This window comes from Camellia sinensis, chromosome 15 (genome assembly GCF_055761805.1).
Source record: "Camellia sinensis isolate YWXY chromosome 15, ASM5576180v1, whole genome shotgun sequence".
Taxonomy (NCBI): Eukaryota; Viridiplantae; Streptophyta; class Magnoliopsida; order Ericales; family Theaceae; genus Camellia; species Camellia sinensis.
Genome location: NC_138975.1, coordinates 10,253,313 through 10,262,756, shown reverse-complemented (window position 1 = coordinate 10,262,756; position 9,444 = coordinate 10,253,313). Strand labels below are relative to the sequence as shown.

Here is a 9,444-nt window from a genome sequence, read left to right as displayed (position 1 = left end):
TAAACTTTCTGCTACCATTTTGTTATGAAAAGACAAAAACAACATGAAATATGCGTGTCCAAAATTGAACATATATATAGATATAAATAAAACTTGTAACTTGCCCTAATTATATAACCATCCATGGTTGTCATGCAACAACAACCACCTAGCAACTTATAACAAACCCTTTTCCGGTCAATTCCCACATAAAAGACATCAGATTAGACTACAAGTCATTGGGCTTGTTTCATACACACAAACACACAATGCATCACCAATCAGGGCTCTTGCATTTTCAATAGGCAACACCAATAAGAACTCAAGTCCCAATTGTTTTCTTAAAAACTTTGTCGTTCATAATTTTAGTTGAAGAGGTGCTGCGATGAATTTGTTGTGTTTGGTAGCAGAAAACATGAGCAACCCAAAATACTGGTGCACAATCCCCAAACTCACAAATGAACTTCAAGGCCACATTGTCTCAACTAGCCATTATTTTTCAGGCATGTTGGAAGTGAGATATATTTAACTCCTAAACAAGAAATGGGAAAAGTACTCCACCATCATTGCATTCTCAAGATCATTAGTAACTACAGATAACACGTATTGACCAGGGCAAATTTAATTTTCAAAATTGTTCCATTAAGACAAACATAATCAAGGATCAAACCTGTTGAAAACTTCAACTCAAAACACAATGAAACACAAAACTTCAATTTTTTTACCTAACAAGGTAAATAATAAATTCAACATAGTTAAGTAAAAATAGAAAATTGCAACAATAGCAAAATCTGGGAATTAAGAACACTATCACATATTGCAACCAAATAGTTCATTCAAGAACCAAAACAGCCTAAAAACTACACATGTCTTGAACTTAATTCTCATTAGAGCACCACTAGAAAATTGACTTTTTGCGTCTATTTTTTTGTGACGGTCTGTTCAGTCGTGGAAAAAAATATATTCAAAAGAATGTATTCAAAAACTGAGCATACTGGGTTGAGAAAAAAAAAAGTGCGTCGTTTTTTTGTTATTGATCAAAAGAATGTCTTGGAAAATTTCTTGTTTCCTATAGTTTATGAAGCATTTGTTGTACAGTTGCAGTATGAATATTGTTCTAGTCCTTACAATTTCAAGCCTCTCTAATTCAATCTTGTTTCGGGTCCAAAGAAAATCAGAATTAGCATTAACTGTGAATTACAGAGTTGATTTTTAAATTCATGCTCCATTCACTTCCCCAATTAGTAACTAAAGAATGCAAAAGGGGTTTCTTCTATATTTCTATCTGTGTGGAGCATATGAGCCTAGAATTTGTATTGTAAACAGACATAGATAGGGTACATACTGAATGGTGCATTGTTTCCTTTTTTTTATTAATATTATTATAAATTATTACTGTATATTTCGTTATGTTAATTACTATATTAAATAATTTATCATTTCACTTTACAATTAATTACAGGGTTATATAGTTCTCAACAGACCTTGGGCATTTGTACAATGGCTTCAGCAAGCGAACATCAAAGAAAAGTATGGGAAAACTTAACTGTGTCGCTTTGACACAACAACATTTCTTGATCAATTTTTTTTTGCATTTCAATGAGTAGATCTAGTAAAACAGATTCGTAATTTTATGCAGCTATATATTGATGGCCGAGCCAGATCATATTATTGTTAAGCCCATACCAAACTTATCAAGGGATGGCTGTGGAGCCGTATTCCCTTTCTTTTACATTGAACCTCAAAAGTATGAATTTGTTCTCCGAAAATTCTTTCCGAAGGAAAATGGACCAATAACTAACATTGATCCAATAGGAAATTCTCCTGTCATCGTTGGAAAGGTACATACATCTTCTATGAGGCTTCCTAAAGAACTTTTAACTAATATTTTTGTTTGTTTCTTATTTCTTATGGAATTGTGTTAGGAATCTCTTAAAAAGATAGCTCAAACTTGGATGAATGTTTCATTGGCAATGAAAAGGGACCCTGTAGCAGATAAAGAGTTTGGTTAGGTCCTCGAGATGTGAGTTTTCTCTCGTAAGCCTAATATTTGGTTGCTCTAATTGTTAGTTTTTATCCATCATTAATATGCTGGTATGCTTATGCAGTTGCATCTGCTCTGCATAATGCGGGTAACATCTTGTACAAGGACTTCATGATTCAGGTTAGATAATATGCATTTACATAGTTATTTATTTTTTTGGGTCTTGAGTTTTGCTAAATTTAGTAGTAAGTTTACTGCTTTCCAAATCTTTAACACATAGTTTGAATGGGTTACAAGCTAGATTAAAAGCCTATTGCCCAAGTGACTTTTGATTTTGTCAAAGCAAGGTAGAATTGCATAAAGCTAAGTAATTATACCCCCCTTTGGAAAAAAAGCCAATATTGGTTTGAGAATAGAGCTGGTTGGTAGTTATCTCATCGTGGCAATCTAATGACAGATTAGTAGTATACATTCACCAAAGTACCAGTATACTAAGAAGAAAAATATTTCAACCGAAATCTTTAGATTTTTTATTTTTTTAAATATTTCTAGATGGCTATATTGTTTATATTTATTTTAATTTCTTTTCATAAAATGAAAATTCTGAAGATTTCTTGCTTGTGATGATGTTAATTACATTGAGGATTTCCATCATCATATTGACCAGCTTGATAGCTTTTGGTTGGTCTAGTTTTTGCGTGTGTGCAAAACTCTTCTACTATTTTACTCATAATTGCCTGTTTGTGATGCATTCCAGCCTCCCTGGGATACAGAGATTGGCAACAAGTTCATCATTCATTTTACTTATGGATGCGATTATGATATGAAGGTATTCTAATTATGTCCGAGTCCTCAAAGTGATGATAGTCAAACTTTGAAAATTGTATTTTGATGGGAAAAAAAAAAAAAAATCTGACCATGCGACTTTCAAATTTCGATACTCAGGGAAAGTTAACCTATGGAAAGATTGGAGAATGGAGATTTGAAAAAAGATCCTATACTACTGCCTGGCCTCCAAAAAACCTTCCACTGCCCCCACCTGGTGTCCCTGAAAGTGTGGTATGTTTGCATCACATTCGAATTGTAACAACCATCATTTCAACTTAGTCATACTTGCATACATATATGTATGATCTTGTTTTGAAATGTGCACTTGCAAATCTTGTCTTGTTTTGCTCGAATGTTGCTTGCATGCTTTGTTCTTGCCTGGTGTGTTGCCGAGGTCATCTTAAGCCTAAACACCTTCGAGACCTTTTCCACTTAGAACTATCTTGGAACCCCTTCGGTTGACCTCCATCTTCACCCTAGCATATTGGCCGAGATGTCACCATCTAGGCCGAGGTGCGCATCGCCTAGGCCAAGATGTGCATCATCTAAGCCGAGATGTTAATATCTAGGCGTTCTAGATCCTTGATCCTTACACTAGCGATTTTGTTCCTAGAATGGTATGACCTAGACCGAGGTGTGGCACATCTAGGCCAAGGTGTGGCACAGCTTAGTCAAGTGTTGTCCTTCCAAGCCGATGTCCTTGCCACTTGCTTGCCGGAGTCTTGTTGTTAGCCGATGTCGTCACTTGCCGGAGTGCTCTTGCCGTCTAGCTTGTTGAATACACTTTGTCATGGTCTTGTCTAATCAGTCAGTCACCTTTTCGAGTAGAGCCAACCAGCCGATGCCACGTGTCCCAGCAGAGGGATTAATTCAGTGACTGTTGAGAGAACATATCATTTCGTATCAAATCTTGCTTTTAGAGAGAGAAACTCTAGGAAGAAGGAGGAGAAGTTTTGAGTGAGAAAGTGAACTTCCAAGCTTGATCGTTGGAGCTTGAACCGTTAGATTCGAGCTTTGAGGTTAGAATCTTAATCTACTCTTGTTGTTCTTATTGATCATCTAGCTGCATTGCACGATCAAACCTGTTCTGCACGTCATGCATTGATTTAAAGTTGGTTTTAGAAAGAGAAAATGGTTTTCATGTGTTCTTGAAGAAAAGCCTCGTTTGATCCGAAAGTTTGCATTAAGGCTCATGTTTTTGTGTTTGTTTTGATAAGATCCTTGAGTGTGGGTACCCAGGTCCATGTTTTCAAACTCATAGCATAAAATCCCAGTTCTTTTTGTAATAAACCAGTTATGATTTTAGCATCCTTGTTCTTTATGTTCTTCATGTTTATCAAGAGGGAAACCCAGATTTTCCCAACTTCGCTTTTGAATGTGGCCGTCGGGACCACACCTCGGCAAGAAGGTGTGGGACCTCGGCCAAGACCTGGTAGTTACCCAGCATGTTTTCCAGAGATAAGAAACTGTGTTTTGATTTGATTTGACTTAGTTTTTGAAGAATGCCGAGGTCATTTGCATGCATGCAAGACTTGTTGTGAGAAGTGCATTCAATAGACTTTGCCATGTATTTGTAGGACTTGGACTTGCCTTGACCCCGACGTTTGAAGAACCATGCGAGTGGTATTTTTAATAAAGCTATGTTATATGTTTTGATAAAGACTTTGCTTTGCTTTGTTTTGAAAGTATTTGTTAAGCATGAATAATTGTCCCTATTTTGTATATCAAGCATTATCTTGTTTTGATGACCTTCTCGGAAAGTCCTTAGTGCCAGGGGACTATAATGCAACTGCACATCTTGTTTTGAAAGTCCCTCGTGCTGGAGGACTCTAAACTTTCGCAGCACATCTTGTTTTGAAAGTCCCTCATGCTGGAGGACTCTAAACTTTCGCAGTACTCTCGTGTTAAAGGGCTACGGGCCTTTGTAACATAGGTCCCTTGTGCTAGAGGACTCTAAACTTTTGTAGCACCCTTGTTTGAGATATCTCCCTTGCTTTGTCTTGTTTTGCCACTGACGGTTTATCGCGTGGATTTGTTTGCCGGAATGTTATCATTTGTAATATGTTGATGCTAGTAAGTATCCCTTGAAGCTTTGAAGGTTTGTTAGATGGACGAGGTCCATCCCTTGTTATATAAAGTTTTGACTTGTATTGTTTTGAAAGGACTTCGGCTATTATTCATGCAAACCCTTTATTATTTATACCATTCACTGAGTATCCAAGCTCACCCTCTCTATATATATGTAGGTGATGAGCAAGAAGGCGGTGATGCCTAGATGTGTTTCGCGAGCTTGTTTTGGATTTTTGTCATGCCGGCTTGACTTGTAATTATGTCGGCAGTCTTGAAAATCATGCTTCTCGATTTGTAATATTTGTATTTCGTACACGTCGGCTTGAGAAGCCTTTTGATCAAGATGTGTGTTTGGTGTGTATGTTATGTCGACAACGAGGATGTCGGCAATCTGGCAGACTATGTTCCTTGACCTGTAGTTCATGCATTTTGTTTATGTCAGCTTGTGAAGCCCTTTGTTAAAATGTAATATGTATTTTGGACCTTACTTTAATTGTATTCAAGTTGTAAAGCTGTGTAAAGATGTATGCCATTCCATTTGCTTATGCACTACTCTTATGGACCACTTGTATTTTAAATTGTTGCTTCCGCACATGTTAGCCCCATATATTTATACTCTGATTGTGTGTGAATTTTGAAAGTTGGCCTTCGGTAATCTCGGATTACTGGCCATCACGGCACCAAACTACTAGGGGCGATTTGGGGTCGTGACACGAATCCTACTAGCATTTTGCTTCATTATCTGTTAACAAATAGAATCGCTAACCTTTAATTCCAAGTACATTATCTTTTTTCTTATTTAATATAGTTGAGAAGTTTGACAAAGAAAAAATAGAAAAGACATGACATGACATAGCAGAGACACAACAACCAATAAATATATATTTTTTTATGTATACATGAAAATGATAATTGTTTCTAAATTTTTTTACATTACAAATACATTTACAATTTATTATATCAAAATAGTTGGAGATCAATTCATTGTACATATTGGGAAAAAACTGTGAACAAAAAGTCATAATATCTATTTTAGAAAGATCTATTCATAAACAAATTGAAAGTTTTAGACTTTTAGGATTCCTAAAATTAAAAAGTCTAGAGGAGGAGAAAACAAAATATAAATCCACATTCTTTTTATTTTATCAATGGATCCCAAATTATTTTCTTAAAACTTGCAATGTGGTTCATGTGTGTTTAAGCAACTACCATCCTTCATTCATATTTGATTGAACTATTGGCAAATTTTGATAATGTAGGTTACTTTGGTGAAAATGGTGAATGAAGCCACAGCAAACATTCCTAACTGGGGATCTTAAAGGATAGACATCAAGTAGAAACTGGCTATAGACAGAGTCTTGTATTCAGAGGATGGTGAATTTATTCTTCTCTGGAGGCACTATGCTTGAAAATATTTACTGTGAATGTGCTTTTGGATTTGCATTGGAAGCATGACACTTGCTCAATGAGCTTCTTTTTTTTTTTTTTTTTTGGTTTTTTTCAACTCCTACACACTACCTACACAATTGTAGTATATAATGTTCTGTAACCCACTCTTTTCAGATAACTAACTACTGATTTCCTTATATCATAAAAATCTGCCTTTGTTTTTATCAAAAACATATCAGTTTGCGTTTCTTTGACTGTCTATTCAGGCTTTGTATTCATTTGTTTCGTCAGTGGCTTTTATTTCTCACTAGTTGAGATTCACTGTGAATCAGATACCAAAAAATCATTTTACCATCAAAATTTCAGAATATGAATTTATTTTATTTTATTTTATTTTATTTTTTGGGTGGGACAAATGACTACATATAAGCCGATGTATTTCAAATAGAAGAACTGTCACGTTAAATCAAACATCTTAACTAAGTAATAGATATAGGTGATCAAAAAACTGATCATAACGTGCAAATGCTTATCATAAAATGTAAAATGCAAGGATTACAACATAGCAATAAAGCTAGTTTTAATAAAAATTCAAGCTAAACTCAATTAGTTCATTTCAGTGGGTGTAAGAATACCAATAGCGAGACCTCTTGATGGCGGCAAAATATTTTGTAATCGCTTGATCATCACATCAAGCGTCCTTGACTTTTCCATATCTCCAGCCTACAGCAGAAACCTCTCCAACATCTGAAACACTGCCTCACTCACATGCCTTTCTCTCTCCAACATTTGTTTGGAGCACTCAAAAGCTTCTTGCACCTTCCCATGCGAGTACAATGATGTTGCCAATAGATCCAATGCATGGCCATGGGGGCAGTGACCTCTCTCTAACATGTAGCCCCACAAATTCAACCCCAAATCAGGCTGACGATTTGCACAAAAGAATTTCATCAACATCACCACTGTTCGTGTCTTGGGAACAAAGTTTTTCTTCGTCATCTTATCAAAGAGTTCAGAAACAGAGTCCAAATTTTTTGACTTCATTAAGCCAAAGAACATAGTATGGTATGTGATATTGTCATGCCCAATGCCTTTCTCTTCCATCTCATCCATTAAGCTGGTTGCAGACTCCACGTCCCTGCATCTTACAAGAGAACTCAATAAAGCATTACAAGCACCAGTATCAGGCCTTAAGTTTTTCATGGGAATCTCTTCAAACAACTCTCTTGCTTTAGCTATGTTTCGAGCAACCCCTGTGGCATGAATCAATGTTGTTATTGTTTCTATTGTAGGCAAGCAATTTACACCTTCCATTTCTGTAAGAAGTCTCAAACCATCACCGAAACATCCTTTTTTGCAGTAAGCATCAATTCTAATATTGTAAGTCACATTATTCGGCTTAAAACCTCTTTGAACCATCTCATGGTAGAACAGTTCTACAGCAGTAACATCACCTGATTCCTTGAAACCCAACAGAAAAATATTCATGGTCTTGGTGTTAGGAGAAAATCGAGGATGCATCTTGTTAAACACAGACCTTGCCTCCTTCATCTGCCTTTGAGTACAAAATGCTCTAAGTAGTACATTGAACTCGTCGGTGCCAAATTTCCTCCCTACAAATATATTTTTCTTCATCCTCTCAAATGCTTCAAGGGTATCTTCGTAGGTCTGGAACTTAACAATTCTCGATAACAAGATGCTCATGGATTTTAGGGTTAGCAAGGAAGGGTCTGTTCGTTGAATTTCTTCCATCAATTCCCAAGCTTTATCAAAGTAGCGCATTCGTGCAAGTATATGGAGCCTCTTCTCAAAAGCATCTGAACTTGGGCGGACGCGGGAGTGTTGAAGGGAGAATTTGAAGAATTCAAAGGCTTTAAGGCCATTGGAGTGTGCTGCAAAGAGACGATCGAGCACATTTTTCACAAGCAAAGTTGAAAGCACAGATGGCGGGATATGTTGCAAAAGAGTGGGGTGAAGCGGGTGATCAGGGAAAGGGTGGTCGTTAACAATTTTGATGATTCTCTCGATTTCAATTTCTTTTGGCTAGCTGGTTGATTCAAAGGCAAAGGTACGAAATAATGCAAGTTTTTTTAGGACCTAGTTTACTGTATCTATTCAGTTTGACCAAATGAAGCATGACCTCTTTCTTCAAAACAAGACACAACACTCAACTTCCATCTATGAATGGAAAGCTTTACTGATCTCAATATCCTGTTAATCAAACATATACATTGGTTAGAATTGACTGGCAATTGTTATACATGAAGCAGATGTGGTATGCAACTAGATAAAGAGAAACTGGTATAAGAGATATGCTTGAGTGAATATTGGATGTGAAACAACATCTAGATTATCAATAAAATATCAATGCATTTTCTGTGAACCATTCTATGATCAATTATGCGCTCCTAGCATTGTTTTTCAAAACAAGAGCAACCAAGTTTGCAACAAATAAGAAACCTACATCTATCAAACATTTTCACAAACATTTTCAATGCATATCCAAATGCTACCATAAACACATCTAAAACATACAAATATATACCCAATGCAATTACAAAAAAAAAAAACACAAACAAACAAACCCAAAAAAATAAAAATAAAAAGTGATAATCTAGAAACTCAAACCGAAACATCAAATCAAATTATGAAAAATCCCGAATCGTAAAAATTTGGCAATCAAATTAAGCTATAAAATAGCTTACCCCTTGGCCCTAATGCACCATACCTTCCCGTCTTCTTGGTGTGTGGTCGGAGAGAGAGATGATGGCAAGAGAGAGAGAGAGAGGAATCGTGTCTTGATTTTTGGGAAATTCACTCCGACCCCTCAAATCGTGAAGCTTATGTCAATTTACTCCCTCAACTGTCATGTTTTAGGGCTTCAAATTTTTATTATTATTATTATTATTATTATTGTTTTATTTATTTATTTTTTATTATTAACAATTAGGGAAATTCCATTCAATTCTGTTCATGGCTAGATTTAAAAGAAAGGGGCTGCTTCCCTCCCGTATGTAATCAAATTGGAGGGTACTATTGGGCCCGTAAATAGGGCCGGCCCTGAGGGCAGGCAAGAGAGGCCTGCGCCTTGGGCCCCTAAATTTGGGCTGAAAATAAGGGCCTCCAAATAAAATTTTGTGTTTTAGATATATATATATATATATATATATATATATAAAAGACTCAAATACTAT

At 36.1% G+C, this 9,444-nt stretch overlaps 2 pseudogenes across 3 annotated transcripts; one reads left to right on the top strand and one right to left on the bottom strand.

Moving 5' to 3' along the window:
* Positions 1-437: 437 nt before the first annotated feature.
* Positions 438-6,483, top strand: LOC114302222 (hydroxyproline O-arabinosyltransferase 1-like; annotated as a pseudogene). The gene is made up of 8 exons (XR_014356314.1): positions 438-482; positions 1,442-1,509; positions 1,619-1,820; positions 1,905-2,002; positions 2,074-2,143; positions 2,721-2,792; positions 2,909-3,022; positions 6,121-6,483. The product of XR_014356314.1 is annotated as a hydroxyproline O-arabinosyltransferase 1-like (transcript).
* Positions 6,484-6,743: 260 nt separating this feature from the next.
* On the bottom strand, positions 6,744-9,111 carry LOC114302221 (pentatricopeptide repeat-containing protein At3g61360 pseudogene; annotated as a pseudogene). Of its 2 annotated transcripts, none has more exons than XR_014356304.1 (2): positions 8,979-9,111; positions 6,744-8,461 (listed from the first exon to the last, which is right to left on the bottom strand). The product of XR_014356304.1 is annotated as a pentatricopeptide repeat-containing protein At3g61360 pseudogene, transcript variant X2 (transcript). The 2 variants fall into 2 exon arrangements; XR_014356303.1 differs by having other exon boundaries at positions 8,956-9,095.
* Positions 9,112-9,444: the final 333 nt, after the last annotated feature.